Raw genomic sequence first — 22,637 nt, forward strand, 5'->3', positions numbered from 1 at the left:
TCTATGCATCAAACACTGGTAATAGATACATTAAAGCATCTCATTCTCACAGCTGCTGTAAGAGGAAACTGTCTCCATTTTGCAAGAGAAGATATGAGCTTAACATCAGAGATGTTAAATACCTTGCCCAAGATGGCCCAGCTAATGGCAGAACTTGGATTTGAACCTGTATCTCTCTGGCTCCACCATTCATTCCAGCAATAGCTACTCATTCAATAATAAGCACTTCTCATGACAGGTTTCATTTACTCAGGTCACATCCGTTTCCCTTTGACATTTGACATTTTACCTTTCTTGTGACCAGGAGCATCACAGCTGAGAGCTAAGACATCAGCAGAGTCAGCTGGAAAAGGCTGATGCTACGTTCATTTGTTGTAAATAATAAACGATGTCACTAAGAAGATCCATAGGAGCTACTCCATTTGGGACTTCTTTAAGAATAAGCATTTTATGATGAAAAGAGAAGTTTAGAGCTCTTGAACACCTTGCAAATAGAAAACTAATTTGCCTTATCAATTTTGTCCACTGTACTTGATCCTTGGGATAATTTGTGAGCCACTATATCAGCCTCAGTTATATTGTAGTCTTTTATCATATGGATGCAAGATATATTTCTTGCTGTCAAAACTAATCAAAGCATCTAAAGAAACCAAAGCAACCTTATTTACTTCCTCAGAGATCACAGCAAATGTCTTCCTGGGAAATTATATATATATATATATATATATATATATATGTTAATTTTTTCTTTGGCTGCACATCAAGGCACTTAAATTAAGAACAATATATCTTCATTTCAAATGTTGGTTGATATCCCTTAAATGTTTGCTTAAAAAAAATAAATTCAAGTCTAAAGCTGGCAAAAATGGGCACTGTATTATTAACAATTTAAATCAAAGTTTAATGCCTTTGTCATCACAAAGACACGGATCCCACATTATAATAACCTTTGGTAAATGAATAGTAAACTAACGGTAGGCTTCCAAGACAGCTAATCCTAAAAGGTATGTTACAGATGAGAGTAGTTAAATATAGCGATTATTGATATATGCTCTCATTCCAATATAGGGGAGGGATAGAGGTTGTTTAATTTTAATGTCCCCAGAGGTTGACTTTGCTCGTAACATTTATAAAATATTGAAAGACAAGAAATGGTACAGATGTGAATTCCGCAGTTGGCTTTTTCCAGTTGCCCTTGAAAGCAGCTGCCATAAATCTTAGATGAAGCCAAATAAGGCTGATGATTCTGATCTTCAATTCATTCTTTTCTATCCTTCAAAAGGTAAATGATCCTGATGGAATTAGAGCTAAGCAGAATGGCTTTCTTCTGTGATGTGCATAGCCAATGATGCGCTCTGCCATCATTAGCAAAGTGGAGCTAGCTCCCTTGTGCGGCTGTGCATGTGCGCTCGAGCTTGAACTGCACGTTGAGTGAAAAAGACACTTAAACACTGAGCTCAGAAACCTTCCATTTCCCTTTCCTGCCGCCTCCCCCCCCCTTCCTTTCACTTCTCCCTTCTGTGTCAGCTCAGCAGAAAGCCAGTGCGAGCTGAACGTGTGAGCATCAAACACAAAGCTCTGCCACCAATTCCTGGGTTGGTATTTGAAAAAGTCTCAACAAAAGATTTTTTTTTCTTCAGTCTGACTCTGAAAAGGGGACTATAGAAAAGTTGTAGCAGAAGCAAGATTCCAGGCGGTCGGAGGGTTCCCTGACAAAAAATACTGAGGCCTCTCTGCTAAAACACGGAAATCAGACAAGTCCTCCTCCATCCCTACGGTAAAAACGCAATGTCATTTTCATAAGTCCCACTCAGTCATACAGAAGACATTGTATCCTGTCATTAGGGATGGCAATAAATGTATTTGTGTGGGCTTGCAACTCTGCTCCAGACCGCGAGGCAAACCCAGTTAAAACAACCACAAAGAGAATCATCTATCTTCATAAATTCAGTTGCAAAGAGAAATTCATCATGTTTACTGTCTTTAAGAAAGGAGCGAGTCTTGTAATAAAATGTTCTCTGGTCCAGATTCCTCGTATTTATAGGCTTCTTTTCTTTCTGCCTTTCACAGAGCACGGCAAATTCTAAACCACGGGCTGTACCTTCATTAACATAACGTAATAAGTAAGTTATATGTCTTGAAATGAAGAACGTGCTTGGAGAGGGTGAGGAAGGGGTGTCCCTCCCTTGGTAAGTGACATCCTCCAAAAGCTTCATGTATAAGAAACTGCAGAGCTGAGCATTTTGAACTAAAATGCAAAAGAGACAAAGAGCCTTTGTGAAGATATACCCCACTCTTTCCTCCTTCCCCACTCCAAAATACGTAGAATTGTGGAGGGGATTTGTTCATTCACTCAGCAAACATTTACTGAGCACTATCCTGCCCCAGCCATTGGAAAAATAAGAATATAAAAAGAATGAAATGACTCAGGAACGCTTTTTTGTTGTTGTTTTACTTTGAAACATTTTGGTATTGTAGGCACTCATACATTCTCATGATATGAAACTGATCACTTTTCTAAGAGAAGTGACCCAGAAGGGTCATTTTAGGTCCATTGTGGTCTTTTTCTCCCTTCCTCCCTGGGCCACAGAAAAGTGATAGCAAATGTTGTAAGCTATTGTAGGAGCCAGAGAAGTTCAAGGGCTAGAAGAATGTCTCTGAGCCATAGTGGTCTTTGAGCACTTTTACGGCCCATTTGTCAGAAGCATTGAGAAGTGTCCCTTAGCTTTGTCCTTTAAATTGTGTAATTCCATCAATTCCTGCTAGCACCCTAGAAAATTTATATTACCTTTACTTTATTGCCTAACTTTAAATGATTTTCAAGGAGGAGGAGTATTTTTGAACTCCGCTTCTTTCATGTCTATTTTTTTTTTTTTGGTGTCGCAGGCTTCAAATGAGGATAAAACTAAGTTTAGAAAGTTAGTAGGACAGAGTAAGGGCTCTAGAGTTCCAACTGCCTGGGTTTGAATTCTGTCTCTATCTCTTACTAGCTCTGAGGCTCTGGAAAAGTTACTTAACCCATGATAACTCACTTTCTTTACCTATAAATAGCAGTGCCAATCCCTACCTCACAAAGTTATGATGAAGATTAAATGAGATAAAACTTGTAAAACACTTGGATACCTAGCATACTGTATACAATAAACCAAAACTGTCATCACAGGTTCATAAATTTAAATTTCCTTCCCAAAAGCAGAAGGAAAAAGATCTTGGATTATTTGAAAACATTTAGAAAAATGCATGAATACTGGGAACAATGAGATTAAGAACAAATTTGGCAAGTAACTCTCATTTCATTGTATGAAAGAGCTCATGAATATCATTAACCATAATACTCTTCAGCCAAAGCAGAATACTTTTGCGTGTACACCAAAACATAACCACATAAACTGGGGACACTCCTGCACAAACCAGTCCAGATGGTCACCTGCCTATACCAAGGCAATGAGCTTGGGTGTCTAAATTGACTCCTGTCTAGTTAAACAATCATACCCCAAAGGAGACGATGTGTAATCCTCTGGTGCTCTGTCCTCCTACCTATCTCTTTAGCATTTTTATCAATGACCTGGGTAAAGATATAGACAGCATATTAATCAAGTTTACAAATAGCATAGACTGGGACAGAATAGCTAATATGAGAGACGTCAGAATGCAGGTTTAAAATGATCTTTAAACTGGAACATGAAAGCAAAACCAAATCAATAGAATTTTAAAGGAATAAATGCAGAGTCCTACTTTTAGATTCAAAACAATCAATTGCACAAACAGGATGCAGAAAAGGCTTGCAACCTCTTATATGAATAATATTTTTTAAATGCCTAGGGGTTTTGAGCAACCACAAGCTTAATAAGAACATTTAAAAGCCTGTTGAGTGAGACAGTTTATTTGCCCTGTTTTGTACCAGGGAGCTATAATAGAACCAATAGACTAAAAAATAAAAAAATAAAAAAATCAGCAAAGCAAATCAAGACCCTGTGAAGGTGGCTTATGAGATTCTTGCACTGAGGAGACTAGCCCACATGATCCCTAGGGTCCCTTCCAATACAAAGCTCTAACTAATGTCTGCATCTTGATTCACACTCCATCCCTCCTGCCATGCATGCCAAACACGCAGACCTACTAACAGTGGCTAAATTTTAGGAGTTCACAAAGACCGAGCACTAGCATCTTTTCTTCTCACTTTAAGGATGTACCCTCCTTCTGGTGGATATCATTCCCTCCTCTTTGTCCCCAAAGCATTTTGTATTTTCTCTACCTCTTAGTGCTTACCACACAGAATGGTAAAGATGTATTCTCTTTCTGGCCATCTACCACCAAGCTGAGAACTCCCCAAAAGGGAGCCTGGCTCTTGTGGGTACTTATTTGTTTGAAGAATAAATGGTTGGATAAAGAAATAAATGAATGGATGAACATAAATATATACTATCCTGTCTTTCCTAGAGGATATTTCTACCATTGCTGTTAGGAAAAAAAGGCTTTTTCAGAAAAGGAAAGAAAAATGTAGAGTGGACTTAGGCAGACTTCTGCTTAAAATGTCCCCTGAACCTGGTATAATTCAATCTAAGTGTTCTCCTCTATGGAATCAAAAGTTCAATTCTCTCACAAATTACAAACTAATGCAACTATTTCCCCTTCTATATAGAATCTCTTTTACCAAGTGAAACAAACGCATGGTGATAGGAAAGCTAATGTTTCTGTTGTATTGCTTTTTAGAATTTAAAGCAATGATGACCAAACACACACTTCCCTTGGAATATCGGGAAAGGGTCACACATACACCTCCCCAGTGAGTTAGTTATTGTAGTTGTAAAAACCAAACCCTCTGCAACCTACAGTAACACTGATTTAAGGCCCAATTCTCTGAGCATACAATATAAATCCTTCCAGCCAAATGTCCACTGATCTGGAACTAGAATCCACAAGACAATCATCTTCAAAGAATCTTATAGTGCAACTAATGTAATGTAATAAATTTAAAAGACCAGCTTGCTTTTTCCTTCTTCTGCCACAGTGGAAAAAAACAACTGCAATATCACATGAACTGAGAATATTGCAAAATGGAGCTCAATCGGTAATATATGTATTTCTCAAATTCTACTAATTTGGATATCTGAATTTTATTTTTTCTCTTCTCCAGTGGTTTTTCAAGAATGTTACAAAATTATACAAGTTGCTAAGACACCCATATTTATGGCCCTATAATGTACACAACAATATTGATATCTGATCATATCAACCATGTATAACAGCACAATTTCTTGGTTTTGGTTGCCATAAAGCATCTCTTAAACTTTTCATATGCCTCACTGACAAATGATTGATTTGATTCCAGCTGCCTAATTTTAACTGACCATCAATGCAGTCGTTTTTCTACCTAATCTTTCTTTCTTTATCCCTTTCTTTCTTCCTTTCTTCCTTTCTTCCTTTCTTTCCTTCTTTCCTTTTTTAAAAAATTCTAGCCAAGAAGAAGAGAAGGGCTTTAATCCTCCACTTAATCTTTAAATAAAATGTTCAGTGATCTCAGGCAAACAATAAGTCATAAAGTAGACACAGTGATTCAGGCAGTAATCTATGGGCACATAGATCATCCTGCAATGGTGCATTAATCATTACACTTAAAGACAGGGCAAAAGGGATGACGTTTTTTCAATCGTGTCTGTTGCAACAGAGCGACATTCAAGTATTTTTAATCTGGGCCATTTCTGGAAAGAGAAATGACTGTATGTTAATCTAGAAACACTTTCAAACCACACCCTGTACAAAATGAAAGCAGTACTAGAAAGGGAGAACCATTCCTGCCTTTTAAAAAAATATTTTTTGAAAAAATGGGTAAGAAAATGATAGGAATCATGTCCCTTTACAAAAAGATTCAATCCTAAAAACAAAAACACTCTGTGACAAAACCCAAGGCCAGCCATCTATAAACAATATGATCTTTACCAAGTTACTTAATTTCTCTAGCCCTCAATCTACTTATCCATTAAACATAAATAACCAGATCAACCCCATAGTATGCTAGTGTTACTGGTTATGTATGCAAAGTCCCTAGTAATGTGCACAGCACATACAAAGTACTCAAAATATAATCCCAAATTATTGTTGCTTCAAAAAGCTTTATCTTAGATACACCTTGTGCCTTTGATATGCTTACAAAGGTTTCTGATTCCACAACAGACAACATATACAAGGACAGCTGTAGAACATCAGAAGCCCCTTTCTCTCTGGAAGGATACCTTTGTAATATCCCCTGCTCCCTTCACTAAAGTGCCCTGGTCTTTTCACAATGGAATCTGAGACTGAATGCCAGTACCTGGCACCTGCTCCAATCTGATTGACAGCTGTAAGTCTTCTAGTAAACAAAAAGTAACTCCTCCCCACAAAAACTTCAGGAAGAGCTGACCCATGCTATGCCAAACAGGTTGTTTGTTCCAAATATCAAAATGTTGTGAATCATGTAGCCAAATCATTAAATGACCAACTTCTTCGCATTATATGCAGAAATCCCATAAAAATGTAGACACAGTTTATTGTAAACATTATATTAAAGATATTGAGATTCTTTTAATAGTTCTTTTTGTGTTACAAAATACTTGGTCACTGATTCTAATGTCACCTTAGATTATGTTAGATGTTTTAAAGTTAGTGAATTCATCAACTGTGGGGCTTTAACCACCATTCTGACTCGAATTACAGCTTCTGGAACAATCCCAAACTCTTTACCAAAAGAGTTTACCAAACTCTTTGGTAAAATCAGAAGACCTACATGGCTCCTAATTATTTGGAATCATATTGTATCTCCTAGGTCTGACCTAGAATAATTTTGAGTCATCCAAAACTGAAAACTGGTCAGTCATTGACTTACTGAGGCGCAAGTCATATTATTTGTAAGTTTCAAAGCATAGGAGGAGTGGGAAACACAGCCATCCATATCCAGGCTTTGGAGGACAATCAGCATTTAGTGGTTGACCAAGAGAAGGCTTAGCAGATTCTGAAAATAGTTATCATAGAGAGAAGTGAGAATTGCTGGATTGGGCTAGAGCGAGCAAAAAAAATGCTTGTACTATTGTAATAAAAGAATGGGTGATTCTAGAAAGAAGATCCTACAGTGAAGTGAAATGAAATAATGTATGCAACATGGTTAGCACATACTTGACTCAGTGAGTCCTCAGTAAACAACAGTGGTGATGATGATGATGATGATGATGATGATGATGATGATACTGTGCCTAACACTATAAGGCTCCAAGGACTTCCAAATATAAGGATTCACTGTACATATTTCTCTGTTCCTAGTATCTAGCTCAGTGGCTGGGAGATAGAAGATACTTAATCATTATCTGTTGAGCTGAACTGAACTGAACAGAGAATTGCCACTGACAAGGAATTAAGAAAGGGGAAAGGCCAGAAAAAAAAAAAGTGAAAGAGCTCATGGTTAAAATCAAGGTATGTAAAAAGAAAGCAGAAGAGGAAAATATCAGGTCCCTGTTGAGGAATGTTCTAGATAAACACTGCCCACCAGATAACTCAACATCCTTCCCCTCCTTTGAGTTTCACAGTCCGCAGTGACCTTAAAACATGACATAAAGCATTGTTAAAAACCTGAATCTCTTTCCTTTTCAAAGTGTGAAACAAAATTTCTTCAAGCAGGATGAGTCTTAGTAGCTAAGTAGAAGTTTGGGGCAGGGGGTGCAGGGTGCAGAGGATGGGCATTCAAGAGTGTTCAAAAGAGAATGGCAGTGACAACTAACAAGCAAGGAAAGAAAGGATGCCCTGCCTTAATCAAACCCAGAATAACACTCCCCATCTTTAACAACAGTGATAATCAAGGGACATCTGGGTGGCTAAGGGCGTGATCCTGGGGTCCCGGGATCGAGTCCCCAATCGGGATCCCTGCATGGAGCCTGCTTCTCTTTCTGCCTATGTCTCTTCCTCTCTTTCTGTGTGTCTCTCATGAATAAATAAAAATAAAATCTTAAAAAAGAACAATGACAATCACTAATATTTTTTTAGAGATGATTGTCCCAAGCATATCTCAGCAACCCATTGAGGTAGATGTTATTACCCTCTTTTAAATGAGATAACTAAAGCTTATACTACCTAAATAACTTCTCACACAGCTGGAAAGTAGACTCAAGTCTGCCTAACTTGAGACTAAATCTTAGCCATTACCATAAAGCAGCAATCTGTTATTATTCTGCAACATGGTGTATTCATAAATCCTAATATATGCTTTAATTTCCCCACTGTTTCATAGACATTGCATTTGACCACAAGTTTTTAATCTGGGACCGTGGACTCCAGAAAGCAGTTGCTTTAAGGTGTCCATGAATTCCCTAAAATCAAAAGTAAAATGGCATAAGTATACATTTTCTGGAGAGAAGGTTATTTATGACCAATATTTTTAGAGAACTGCTTTTTAATATATTTTTGTGTTTCTTCAAATTTTTTTATCCAAATATAATTAATATACGTGTCATATTAGTTTCAGGTGTATAGTGTAGTGATTCAACATTTCTATACTTTACTCAGTGCTCATCACAGTAAGTGTACTCTTATTATCTATTTCACAAATCCCCCCCCCCCAGTTCCCCTCTGGCAACCACCAATTTGTTCTCTGTATTTAAAAGTCTGGGTTTTTGTTTGTCTCTGTTTTTTCCTTTGTTTGCTCATTTGCTTTGTTTCTTAAATTCCACATATGAGTGAAATCACATGGTGACAGCAATTCTTAAAGGGTTTGGGGTGCAAAAACATCCTAAGAACCACTGCAATAGACAACCCATTCAAGAACAAAGGAGGCTTATTCCCTATCATTCTGTTAAGATAGTAACTCTTAGGATATAAGTAAGGTTAGATAAACACTAAGGAGGTATAGACAACAGATCAAAATAAATTTAAATCTGTTACCACAGTCTTTATATTCCTGAACTTAAAAGTTCAGGAAAGAATGAGAAAGAGAAAGAAAGAAAACAAAGGTTAAAAAGGTTGTTGTTGTTGTTTTTTTCAAAGAAAAAGAGGTGCTATTCAAGGAAAGCCAACTTTGTTTGCTATTCTTAAATTATTGTGAATATTCTAAGGAAAAGAAACAGTTCCACTTGCTCATTTCAAAGTCCATTCCCATTTATGCTAAGAACTGTTTAACCACTAGACACAGTTAATAAAGATGAGGAATGTTCTAGATAAGCACTGCACCAATAGCTTGAACCCCATCTCTCAGCACAGAGCCAAAAAGGACTCAGCTCACAGTACCTGGTAGACCGCATTGCAGACTCATCACAGAAATCTATGCAGGTTTCTGCTAATGGCATTGATTGTGAGCAATGGAGGGCTGTGGCCAGTGATGGTAACAATCTCCTTCAACACCTGCTCTTGCATCCATGGGATTCAACTACCCTAGTGTCCTAGACATTTTTTTCCTCTCTGGACTTTTTATCATGGCGATGGAATACTCTCCACATTTACCTCTATAGAAAAATTATTTTCTTTTAGGAGAATCAGGAGTTTTCTCTGGAGGCATGTAGTCAGTTGTGTCCTTTTTTTTTAACTAAAAAAAAAAAAAAAGAAGAAGAAGAAGAAGAAGGTTAGGCATAAGCATTTTAGTTCTTATTTTATTCGGGATCAAAAGATCTTTTTCTCTCATTGAAAAAATAAGATAAAGTGGTTTGGCCTTTCCAATCTCATACCAACCCTGAGGTCCTGAGTTCAACCTTTCTCCAAAAAGAAAAATGTCAAGGCTGAAATGCACCCAATTTCACCTAATTTTCTGTGCTTCACTCTTCAAGAAGATGGATTGAGATGGCTCACCTCACAAAATGGGCACAACTTACTTGGGAAAATAAGAAATATAAGACTGGTTTAAGTAAGTGCACCATTCTGAGGCAAGTTTTAGGTGCTCTGTGCAATTCTCATTTTATAGCTCACCAGGGCCGATTGTGTAATTATACAGAGCACCCTTTCTATTGGCAAGACCCATTGATCCTTAAGTGTACGTTTTCTGGCATCCAATAAACTAGGACGATGAGCGAGCAGTGTTTTCTGCTCCTGGAACAGTGAAGGGCTAATTAGTTGCATTTGCAGATTAATGACTTTCAACTAGAAAGGGCGAATGCAACGGGATAAGCCACAACCACAGTGACAGAATGCAAATAAAAGTATTTATAGGGGCAGGAGGAGGGGTGGGGGCCAGGAAGGACCATCGATTGCTTTTATCCTCTGCACCGTGACACATTCCAATGAGGGAGGGCATACTGCCAGCCCAACAGCCTTCACTGAAGCTAAGGCATAAACAGAATCTGTTGATAGATACAAGCAAGGCCAAGAGGAGAGACTGAGAGAGAAATTCTCTGCAGAAAGAGCAACAGGGATCAAGAAAGCTCTCCCTCTCCTTGACCCAGCCAGCCTTTGCCTTCTCTTTGTCAGTGCAGCCTTCAATTTCAACTCGCTCTCCTTCTGCCCTGTCTCTCACCCTCATCTATATAAAGGTTGACGTGATAGCTTGCTAGGAAACTTCCCAGCAAGTATACAAAATAACATGCTTAAATTCTCTGTTTATTCTCATTTCCTGAAATAACATTACGCTTCTGAGTTTGTGTGTCTCGTTATCTTTAATCCCATCTCCCACATAAGTACAAAGGCACTATCTTATTCCTTTGACTTATTAGGTTAGTCAAAGCAAAGATCTTCCCTCCACTCATAAAATAAAAGGGAAGTATGAGGTGGGAGTTGCAGCAGGATATAGATCACTTGTTCCCAGACTTAGGATGTCACCAACTAAAAATATTTTAAATAAAATGGGAGAGATGATGTAGGATTTGAAAATTTTATAGCCCCAAGTAACTCACTAAAACAAATATTTATTTACCATAATAATCACTGTATAAAAGAAAGGGTACTTTAAAATCACAAATAAGGAAAGACAGTCTCAGGAATAAGACAGACCTTTGTTTTAAATATATTTAACTTGATAAAAAAAAATCTCACCACTCATTAAATTTCTCATTTGTCCATCTAGTGCTAGAACCAGCCTTCAGACCACAGTATAGAGCCCACTGTTGTTGAACCCTAATTAAATGAGGATTCTCGGGATACTGGACTGGGAATGTAAATGCCATTCATTTGAGCCAGCCTTTCCTCATCCAGACCCCATCTCCAGACAAGGTTATGACCCTCTTATAAATTCTCATTGCAAAGTGCACTTTTCATGCATTTGCACCTATCACAACTGTCATAAACATATTTTTGTTTGTTGTCTATTCCTCTCTTAATTCACTCTCTCTCCAAGAACCAACATAATGCTTACCCATAATAAGCACAAAGTAGACTTTTTAAAAACCAGATGAACTAAAAATCTCATTCTAGTTTCCATACTGTCATTAACCAGACAGGTGACCTTTAGTAAATCATTTAATCAAGCCATTTCTTGCCTTGGTAAACCGGTTTGGGGATCAAATCAGATTTTCATGGCAAAGAGCTATGTTAACTGCAATACTCTGTGTAGCTACAATTTACCAAAAGGAGTAAGAATCTTCTCTTCAGGTTATACTTCTCCACCTAAACACTTTTGTTACTTGTCTTTTGCATAAGTCTTGTCAGTTGAATTTCTCCCTCTGGTTAAAATATCACGCCAATTTAGACCTCAAATTTCTAGAAGAGAGTAAAAAGAACACAAGACTAATCACAATGAGACATCACCTCACACCAGTCAGAATGGCTAATATCAAAAAGACAAGTATTGGGGTGCCTGGGTGGTTTAGCCAGCTAAGCATCTGCCTTCAGCTCAGGTCATGATCCCTGGGATCAACCCCTAATTGGGCTCCCTGCTCAGCAGAGGAGTCTGCTTCTACCTCTGCTCCTGCTCGTGTTCTCTTTCTCAAATAAATAAATAAATAAAATCTTTTAAAAAATAATAAAGACAAGTGTTGGTGAGGATGTAGAGAAAAAGGAACTGTCGTGACTATTGATGGGAATGTAAGTTGGTGCAGCTACTATGGAAAGAAATACAGAGGTTCCTCAAAAAATCAAAAATAAAAATTCCATATGATCCAATAATTCCATTTCTGAGTATTTACCCCTCAAAAATAAAAACACTAATTTGAAAATATAAATGCACCCCTATGCTCATTACAGCATTATTTTAAAAAGCCAAGGTATGAAGCAACCTGAAATGTCCATCTGTAGATGAATAAAGATGTGATATATATATATATATACACATATATATGCACACACATATATATGTATATATACACACAATGTATACTATATACACATATATATACACACAATGGAATACCACTTTGTCATAAAAAGGAGTGTAATTTTGCCATTTGCAATAACATGGATGGGCCTAAAGGCGAAATAAGTGAAATAAGCCAAAGACAAATATGATGTCGATTATATGTGGAATCTAAAAAAACAAACAGGCAAGCAAAACAGAAACCGACTAATAAATAAGGAGGACAAAATGGTGGTTGCTGTGGTGGGGGTGGTTAGGCAAAATAGATAAAGGGGTTTGAAAGGTACAAGCCTCAGATAAGTCCTCGGGATGAAAAATATTGCACAGGGAATACAATCAATAATATTGTGATAATTTGTATGGTGACAGATGGCAAATATACTTATCATGATGAGCATTTTGTAATGTATAGAATTGTTGAATCACTACATTGTACACCTGAAACTAATATAATATGTCAACTATGCTTCAATTTTTTTAAAAAAAATTCAAGATTGGATATAAAGCAACCCAGTTTCCAGTTCCTGCAGACCTACACCAAATAGCCATAACATCCTCTTTGGTTCTCAGCTTTTGATCAATAAAACTGAGGACATAGATCAGTCCCAAAGATCTAGCCCATAGGAATGGTTTCATTGGAACAATTATATAGGAAATAAGCACCACTCAGCAAAGATTTTATTCCTTGCCACTTAATAAACAGTCCTGAGCATTTTCAATTTGTTAGACACTTCTACATAATGTAACTCACTTTAAATTATTCCAAATAAGACCATTTAGCTATAGAAAATGTTATTAAAAGAGAATATTATCCCATTCTTCAAACTACATTTGACTGTCTTTCTGGAATGGATACCGTGAGCCATCTAGCAAATCATTTTGCTTTGTTTTGTAACATTTCCTCCGACATTGGTATTCCTTACAAAGACTTTTATTTTTTCTAAACTGATGCTATCCATGACAATAGAAAGTTGAAGTTCTTCAAATTTGATTCAACAAATCTTGACTGAGCTCTAGGAAAGAAAAATTACTCCACATCAGTTAAATAGGCAAGGGAGACTTTATTTCAAACTATTTCAATAAGATAGAAATTGAACTCAATTCCTCTGAAAGGTGGGAGGATTTTTGAAACTGGGGTGGCCTAACAGAAAAATGCTAGAGATTTTGGTGTGGTCCACTGATTAGGCCACCTGTGTTTCCTAATCGTTGATCATCAGTGTTCGGTTCCTATCCTCCCACAGACATGGGGTGATAGGGGCCTTATCTTTCCTGATTACATTTCAAAGGGATAGCTCCCAGGTCCTTGAGAAAGACATTCCTGGATTGCAGAAGATTATCTCAAGAGGACAATGAAAGAATTTACACTTGCAAACTTTCTAAAGTAAATGCTCTAAGGAAAGGGAAGTCAGGGGACTATAATCAGAAAGAAATTTATCTAAATTTTAGTTAGGCTGAGAAAAATGTGAAGCCTGACTTTGTCAAGCATTCCCAGGGTTAGATAAGATACTTTCTAAGACACATGGTCTTCTGGGGGGAGTTTTCCTTATGTCTCATCCCAAAAATATTCAGTATAGAGACCTGAATATCTGCTCTTCCTCACAGAGAAGTAAACTACCTTATCATTTATCTACAAGTAAGTAAACTACATCATCATTCATCTGCATGATCCAAATTCTGAAAAGTGTCTATCTAGTAAGCCAAATGGCTCTCTGCTCCAGTTGGCCAATGGTCTACCTCTGGGTCATTCATCTCTCTGGCAATGTGGTCTTTTTTCTGTTCTCAAAGCAACAGAGTGTGATGGTAAGGCTGGAGACAGGATCTCAGGGTTGAATTCAACCAAATTTTTAATCAATAATGATATTTTCTTTTCTTCCTCAAGTATAGGTATAAACCATGTAACTGCTACCCAGTGATATATCCTAACTTCAGGGTTTTCTCCATTCTACTCAAATTCCTCACCATCTATTACTGATCCCCATCCTTTTGAAATATTTGCCCATCAATATTCCATCAAATTTATGAGTAGCATACTGTTGAAGTGTCAGCTTCCTGTGGCATTTTTATTTCTGTCACTTGCAAATCCAGTTCTCCCTGGTCTCAGACCTCTGAGTCCCCATTCCTTACCCAAGCAGTCTCCTGGCATTTTAAATGCCCCCGTCTCCCTTTCATTACATTTAATCACATGGTAAATTTAAAAGATGAGTCCAGATAAAGAAGGCTCGTTAACTTTAATGGGTCACTTTTTATATTTGGGTGAAAGGCCTTAAACCCTTGTAAATTAGGCTGGGATTTATAAACCATGACAAACGTGATGACAAATACTGATTTCCTAGTAAATTCCTTCAACACACTATATCCCCATGCATGATAAATTGGTAGTGCTCCTTTCTGTTATTATTTACACAAATGACTTTGGCATTGTCTTGATACGTGGGCAATATACTTAAATCCATGACAGATCTCACAGATTAGGGTAGAGGCATATATTTCCCTTTTGAGTTTGACTTCCACTTAAAAAAAATCTGATTGTACTATATACATGCATGCATGCACAGAGAATTAAAAACATACTTTATACCCTGCTTTAAAAAAAATAAAAGCAGTCCAATTTGAGATAGATTCTGAGTTTCCCACATAACTGCTCAAATTACTGAGACTGTGTGGTTCTATTTCACAAATTATACCTCTGCAGTAAGATTCCTCTTCAAGAAAACTATAGAGATCAATCAGCTCCAGCCATAACACCCTTAATCCCGCTGTTCGACTTTTATAATTTTCTGCCACCGGTGAGTTATTGCTTGACAAGTGTTTAAATATTACACATTGTGAAGTTTAAATAAAGAAATTATTTACACGGGAATATAAAAAAAGTGTATTACCAATTATATAGTTCCCTGAACACTTAATCATGCAGCCGAGTGGAAAACCCTTCAGGAAATCTGTCCTCTACCATTTCACCATAATAAAGGGTGCCTCAAGAAATACTCATTTAATCTCTGCAGTGCATTTCAAGCACCTAATCTCACTTTGCAGTGCACTCTGCCACTTCTTGTCATCCAAACAAAATGCAGGTAAATGATGGAGAAGCTGAGCTTAGACCCTTAAATATTTACTGGCTAGTCTACTCTTAGTAATACATGCTGTAGTGTTAGACTCAATTTCATCCTCGAGTGGTTGGCAGACAATCTGGACAGGCTTACTGAGAAGTGGAGGATCTTTCCTTGCTCTGCCTTTGAGGAGAAGCCATTCCCTTATCTTAAGTGAATTAGTTTAAAAACTTTCCCCGCTAGTCCAGTGTATCAACAAATCAGTCAGGTCCGCTGCACTGACGGCTCACTTAGCCCAGCTCAGGGAGCTAACGGGAGAAGAGTGGGGCGAGGCTGCCCCCGTGCAGCAAGGGTCCCCACCGCCCCACCAGGCCCTGACAGATGTGAAGCCTCAGCACACAGCTTTCCCTCGTTTCCCAAAGAGAAGTTGATGCAATCGGCTGGAGGGCAAACCAACCCGATGAAGGGGTCATTTTCTTTCACAACGGGGGTCTGAGGCTGTCCTTAAAACAGAACCATTTCTAAGGTCAGGAGGGTCAGAGGCAGAGGGCTCTGACTGCAGGTGGTGGCTGAAGCTTCCCCCACCCCATCTCTGCCCGTTGTCTAGGCTGTTATTATAAGCCAGAAGGAGTTTAAAAGTCCCCGTGAAGTGTGATTCTCATTCTTAAAGGGGAATAAATCTATACATAATAACATGAAAAGATACTGAAAAAATGATATTAGGTAAAAAAAGAAAATCCCTTTTCTACTTTTAAACTATATTATGTGTGTTATGTACACCTATGTGTGTGCATATTTATTTCTATATTTGTATGTACATATGAGTGTGTTTGTCTACACAAAGAAAAACTCTGGATGGGTCCGCTTTCAGCTATTATGAGGGGTTACCTTGAGGAATCGGACTCAGGGAATAAAAAAGAGAAAACCAGGTTTTGCTATGAATTTTTGCACGACTAGAACTGCTGACAACAAACCTATGTTGCCATTATCATTTTTAAGCGTTATTAAGACATGATTCTCCCATTTATTTACTTTGTGATCACACTGGTGACCCTAACTAAGCACTAGGGTTCAGTGGCGCATTATACACAGGAGAGGCAGAGCTGACCCTGCATAAGGACAGCAACCATCCACCACCAGAGTGGCTGTAGAACAGACTGTAGACATTAACAGGAGCCTCCACATGAGATTTTTGAGATCTCGTCTGAATCTTTCCCCGAATGTTCTCCTAGCATTACAAACCCAGCTCTGCACGCTTTACGGCTATGAAATTAAATGCGCTTAGAGCTTGATCTTATCCCTCTCTTTTCAAAGCATCTTTTCTCAAATACAATCCATGTTTTACTTGGTATTAGCTTATTTGTGGCTTTGAGGAAATATTTAAATAGTGTTTTGTTGGGGGGTTTTAAATGTATTTATGGATAAGAAAAGCAGATTAAATACCCCAGTCCCTATTCTGCTTCCAGCGTATAACCCCTCTAGACTTTAGAAAGGCCTGCCCATTGCTTTTTCTGAAAGCAAAGAAAGGCCCATCATTCCATAATTACTCTCTTGTGCAGATTGGCACAATATCAGAGCTAACACAACGGAGTACATAAAAGACCAGGTTATAACATCTCTGCTGTCGTAAATTGAAATAATAAACTTTGGCAAACACAGAGGACAGCAAATTCAATTTGACAGTCCTCTCAAAGCAGACTAAGAACAACAGAGGCAAGCTGACTAAATAGGATTAGGATCTATTTTATTAAATTATTATATCATTGGATAAGGCAATGTGTAATGTGATTCCCCCAAACCATTAATTCGGCGTTCACAAAATAATGGTAAAAATCAAATTATCATTATGTTCTACATTCAAAAATCACTGACTTTCAAGCTGCAAGGGAGTGTTCCAACTTCTCCAGCTTCAAGCACTCTTTGTTTAAATAAACACTTGGGTGAAAGTCCACTGTGTGAAACAGATAGATGGGAGCTTGCTCTCTTAGACACGTGAGGAAGGGCTGTGTGGCTGTGCCCACCAGGGCTACCTCACAGGACTTTTGCCTTCCCAGCCCCCCTGGATGATCCTTTGCAGAATCCTACATCTTTACTATGGAACATCATTTGGAAAAGGACCGATCCAGGCTATCACCTTCATTTAAAAGATACACATGTTAAGTCTTAAGATTTCTAGCTAAAGATAGAGTTAGGGACGGGGGGAAGAAAGAGAAACCACATCCAAGAAAAGATGCCTGTTGAGAAATCAATAGGAAATTCATCTTTTAAAGGCACTAACTGATAATAGTTAACTTTCATTGACCATTTGTTACATGCCAGAAATAGTGCTGAGTGCTTTATGAGTAAGCATTAACACATTTGATTTTTAGAAAATTCCCATGAGGCAGATACTGTTATTATCACCATGAAACAGATGAACAAGCTTAGGCTCAACAAAGTTTCCTGCTTAACCTAGAGTCACACAGCTAAGAAGTGGCAGAGATCATTCAAACCCAGGCAACCTGGCTGCAGTGCCTATGCTTATGCTCTTCCAACTTCTGTCCATGCTCCTTGCCACGATTTTTTTCCACATTACTTCACTGATAAAATCATAGGAAGGCAGCACTTCATTGGCTTTACCACACTCTGGGGACAAAACTATGAATATCTACTGAAACTAACATCCTACACAATACGTATGCAGAGACTGCCAAAGCTGCAATCTCTATTCTAGTCAACCCAGCCATAAGACAGACAACTTCTATTAGAATAAGCTCCTCAAATCCAAATATGTGACCAAATGAGACAGGACTGCAGATACTATGAAAGACAAGAATGAGGCCAGATCAAGCTGAAGAATTTGGGGACAAAACTGGACATGGATAAGTACAAGATGGGAAGAGACAACCAAGGCCCAAGTCACAAATAATCCAGGCAGGCATCAGAGTAGACAAGTTGAGTCAGAAATGAAGTATCATCATTTGGGAAAAAAAAAGGCGGGGGGGTGGGAAATGTTCGTGGAAAGCCTTGGGAGGAGTGTATGTGACTCACAAGGACTCCAAGGCAAGCCTTCCAATGTTCCATTCATCAACACACACCTTAGATGTCTTCTGTGTTGGGTACTGGCCTTTACACTTTTTAAATAATGGAGAGAAAGTACATAAAGACCAAAAAGGCAGAGCAAAGCAGACCAGAAAGAGGAGAAAAGTCCTTTGAAGGAAGATTAAAAGATGCAGTGTAATTTTACCTATATGAGATTATAGGAGGGAAAAAAAGGCAGGGGGAGGGAGAGATCCCAACTGTACAAATACCCTTGCAAGAGAATGCTGATCTCTTGCCTTCCATTTATACAAAATAATTCACTCACTGGTTCACTGAACAGTTATTTATCAAGCACCTCCTGTGTCCTGGGACATGAATGTGGAAAACACATCTAATTCATAGGCTAATGGAGAGTTAGACGTGTAAAATAAATAACTGACATTTCAGTGTGAGGGCTACCATCATAATAGAGGCAGGACACACAGAAAAGGGAGGTATAGTGAAAACACTGGTTTGGGTGGAGGACACAGGGAGAGGGGGTAAATGAGCAGAGCCTCGAAGATTAAGAGATTTTTCAGAAATTCAAGAAGATGAAGAACATCGCAGGCAGAGGGAATAGTATGTGCAAAAGCACAAAAATGAGAAACCAAGGAGCACATTCAGGGAACTAGAATTATTATACCAATACAGGAGAATGGGGTATCGGAGAAAAAAAGCAGCAGACAAGCCTGAGCAGGCTAGGGCCAGACAGTGGAGATGCTTTCACTGCAGCTAATAAGCTGAGTTTATAACCAGCTTCTTCCAGTGTCTCGCTGCAAAATTAAAAGGCTTCCAAATCAATTGGAATGGGCCCCCTGGATGCCATTCTCCACTTCGGACACACTGTCCCTACACTGGGAACTTCAGAGCATCCTCACAAGCCAGCAACTGAAGCACAGTGTCTGGGACTGGGACCCCACACTCTCCTTTCCAGTTCTGCACTTGGGTGCATTTTGACGCCATATCATTGTTTAAAATGTTCAATATCACCCCTACTAACACTGGGACTTTTTCCATAGGCAAAGGGGAGCCACTGAAGAGTTCCAAGCAAAAATGTCACATGATCAGAATGACATCTTTTAAAAAAAGATCCAAAGTATCCGCACCCCTCCCCCCCCACCGCCCCCTGCCCTGGACAAAAAACGAAGCTTCTCTCCATGGAGACATTTAAGAAGACACATAATGTTCTCTAGCTTGTAGGCTGGACAATTTCAATGCTGCTGATCCCATGGATGACTGCATGAAGGGTTTTCATTTTCATTTCATTTGTGAGACTATTGCATTGTCAAACACTGCGGAAACACTGCCTGGGTAAGTCTTCCTCTCACATCTTTAAGAGAGATGAGGAAGGTGGAAGAGTTGGCTGCGGACTGGCCTCTGAGTGACAACCTCCAACGCATAAGCCATAGAGGCATGAGCGTTGCACGTTGACATTCTTTTCCTGCTGGTGTGCCAGGTAACCCCTGGCAGCAGGTAACCCCTGGTAGCAGCCTCTCCTCCCAAGGCTCTCCACGCTGTTGCTCTTTCTTCATCAGAGACAGCTGCAAGACTGAAGCTTGGTGCTGACTTAACATTTCAGGAGTCATGCAAGCCAACAGGCAGGAACCACCAACAGGGAGGAAAGAATTTCAAGGTCACCCAGCAAAACAGGTGAGTGCTGGAGGATCAGAGTCCACATTTCAGCTCTAAATCTCACCACTTAAGTTATATCTTTCCAAATGTACTACATTTCACCTAAACTCAATCATTTCCAAAAAATATTGTAAAAAATAAGAACTCAGGTTTTTCTTTAAAAAAAAAAAAAAATTTGCATTTCCTGGTCAATCACATTACCCTAGTCTTGAATTTCCCCCTGCTCATTTTTTCTCATCTTTCAATTACCTGCTGATCCACTACTGTGCAAGCGTTTTTCTCCTCATTTACTAAGGATACCACTTTCTTTTTTCTTCTTTTTTTTCTCCTAATGTTCACCTAATTAACAGTCAAGCAGCTTTTCATACAAAATCTCTAAGCTTTAACATTTTCCTTTTGATTAGAAGTTTAAAGAAAGAGCTGTTAAGTTTCAAAAATTCTTTTTCCAAGAGTTTTATCTGCTCAACCATCAGACCATCCATCCTGAATTAGGCCAGTGTTGAGTAGCAGGCTATAAACCTCCCAGAGCCTGGGAGACCTATGGTCCCTGGGATGATCATTGGATGTTTCAGGGGTGGGGTCCTTTAAAGCCATGCCATGGCCATCTGAGCTTGATCACAGGTAACACACTAGAACCATCTTCTGAAAAAGTCCAATTGATTTGATCCCTTTTTATTGTTCTGTCCTCAAGATTTAGAAGAAGCCATGTTTTCAAAATTTTATTAATTCTGTCAATAACCATTTATTGAGCACCTATAGATGCTAGGCACCAAACTAGGTGCTGGAATATTATGGTGAGCAGAAAAAGATGTGGTCCTCCACCTAATGTAGTTTACAGCCTATAACAGTAGTTCTTCACATTGGTTTCAGGTTGGAACCACCCAAGGAGTTTTGACAATTCCCCGTGCCTAGGCAACCCCTGACCAATTAAGTCAAAATTTGCCAAGGTGAGGCCCATACATGAATATGTTGTAAAGGTCTCCAAGTGATCCCAAAGTGTAGCCAAAGTTGACAACAGTCAAATAATCATACAAATAGATGCACAATTATAATATTATTAAATACTGTAAAGAATTAGTCACACTTTACAAGGGCTTCAATGTCTGTCATTCATTTATACGTGTAACCAAGATTTGCTGAGCACCCGCTGTTTGTCAAGAAGCTACAAGGGTCACAGAACTATGGACCATAACCTAAAGAAACACTGGCCATCCCGGTCATCGTTTATGGTAATGGGTCATCCGTGAGTACAAGGGGATTTCTTGTCATTTCCACCAGCTTCAGTGAGTGAACCCAAGTGACTCATACCAGGCAAGCATCTTGACCACAGGGCACAAGGAAAACCAAGAGCATGACCCTCCTAGACACTGGCAGAAGAGCTAAGCAATGCCACTCACTTGAAATTCAGTGCTTTGGCAACCATCTGGAGCAGAGGAAAGTGGTAAAATAATCTGGACTGACAAGAGATGTATGGGAGGAAGAAATAGGAAACCACGTCCACTAGGTCTGTTTGCAGATTTAAAAAGGAAAATAAATTCCATAGGGCTCTAAGCAAGATTGTCTCAGATTTGCCAAAGGATATGTGTAGAGTCCATACATAATGAGTTTCTTTAAATAAACAAACAGCATTCTAGCTTTACAAAAGCTTCTAGATAGAGAGCTTATTTAAAGATAAGAGAAGTGGTGATTCAGCCCCACAACTGCCACCCAGACAGGCCTTCCAGATTTGAATGCCCTCCTGCTCCTACTTGTTTGAAACACTGTCCCTCAAGAGGATGCAATTTTTTCTTGTTTCATTTTGTGATTTTTTTTATCACTGTATCAGATAGAATTATACCTAAGAATGCTCTTATTTGTTCATTATATTCCTCTCTGTTTTTTGATCCTTAGTCTGTCTTTAAGCGGAAAACTTGACTTCCTACAGGTCACTACAGTGATCATCTAATTGGCACAAAGCAGTAATGTTCAATATTAAGGATCAATGATATATGGATATATACATACCTTTAATGGGAAATGATTTTTAAAAATCCTTTGCCATCCATTTTTAATTAGGCAACGACGATATCCTACTTGGTTTCTTTAAACATGCACTTAAAAAATGCTTTAAGAAGCAAATGGGCTGAGAATTTGCCATACTTCTTTAGATCCCAAGAAGAGAGTAGCTACAACAGTATTTGATTCCAAAGGGGAAGAGAGCTTCATTTTTAATAAGTACAGAAGATTTGTATTTAATTTAAACAGAGCACAAAATCCACACTGTGAACTTACTGGCTTTATTCTGATGCCACATCATTTGTCTGTCCTGTGAAGGATTAGACTCTAAGTCTGATTTTTCTATGAAGAACTGGCACAAAATAGAACCCAGAAGCTTTGCATGATCATACTGTTATGCAAGACTCTCCACTCACACAAATCCTCTCTTAATAGAAAATTTAATAAATAAATGTAGAAATGGGGGGAGGACAATAAGATAAATCTGTAAGGTTAAATACCCAAAGCTCATGCTGTAAGATTCTATAGTAAAGGTAGAACCTTTGATGCAGAGCTTCCTAAGAATTAGCCAAGTCCATAAGGTGATACTTGGCAGAGTTTTCTCAGGCTAAGAAAGCCCTATCTGTTCTGCTAAAGAGCTCAGAGACTTCTCCTGCCACATCTCTTAAAAT

At 38.5% G+C, this 22,637-nt stretch overlaps 2 long non-coding RNA genes across 27 annotated transcripts in view; one reads left to right on the top strand and one right to left on the bottom strand.

The window, feature by feature from the left end:
- LOC140641545 (uncharacterized) overlaps window positions 1-5,439 on the top strand; it is a 28,163-nt gene extending 22,724 nt beyond the window's left edge. For 20 of the 21 annotated variants that reach the window (XR_012038111.1, XR_012038110.1, XR_012038115.1 and 17 more), the window contains one exon: window positions 53-726. This is a non-coding gene — a long non-coding RNA (uncharacterized lncRNA). Of the gene's footprint in view, window positions 1-52; window positions 727-2,070 lie in introns of those variants that run through there. The other variant, XR_012038117.1, reaches the window with a different exon arrangement.
- LOC140641546 (uncharacterized) overlaps window positions 1-22,637 on the bottom strand; it is a 307,651-nt gene that overhangs the window by 231,278 nt on the left and 53,736 nt on the right. For all 6 annotated transcript variants that reach the window (XR_012038129.1, XR_012038128.1, XR_012038127.1 and 3 more), the window contains 2 exons: window positions 11,506-11,640; window positions 9,460-9,541 (listed from right to left, as the gene is read on the bottom strand). This is a non-coding gene — a long non-coding RNA (uncharacterized lncRNA). The remainder of the gene's footprint in view (window positions 1-9,459; window positions 9,542-11,505; window positions 11,641-22,637) is intronic.

This window comes from Canis lupus, chromosome 10, assembly GCF_048164855.1.
Source record: "Canis lupus baileyi chromosome 10, mCanLup2.hap1, whole genome shotgun sequence".
In the NCBI taxonomy this organism is placed as follows: Eukaryota; Metazoa; Chordata; class Mammalia; order Carnivora; family Canidae; genus Canis; species Canis lupus.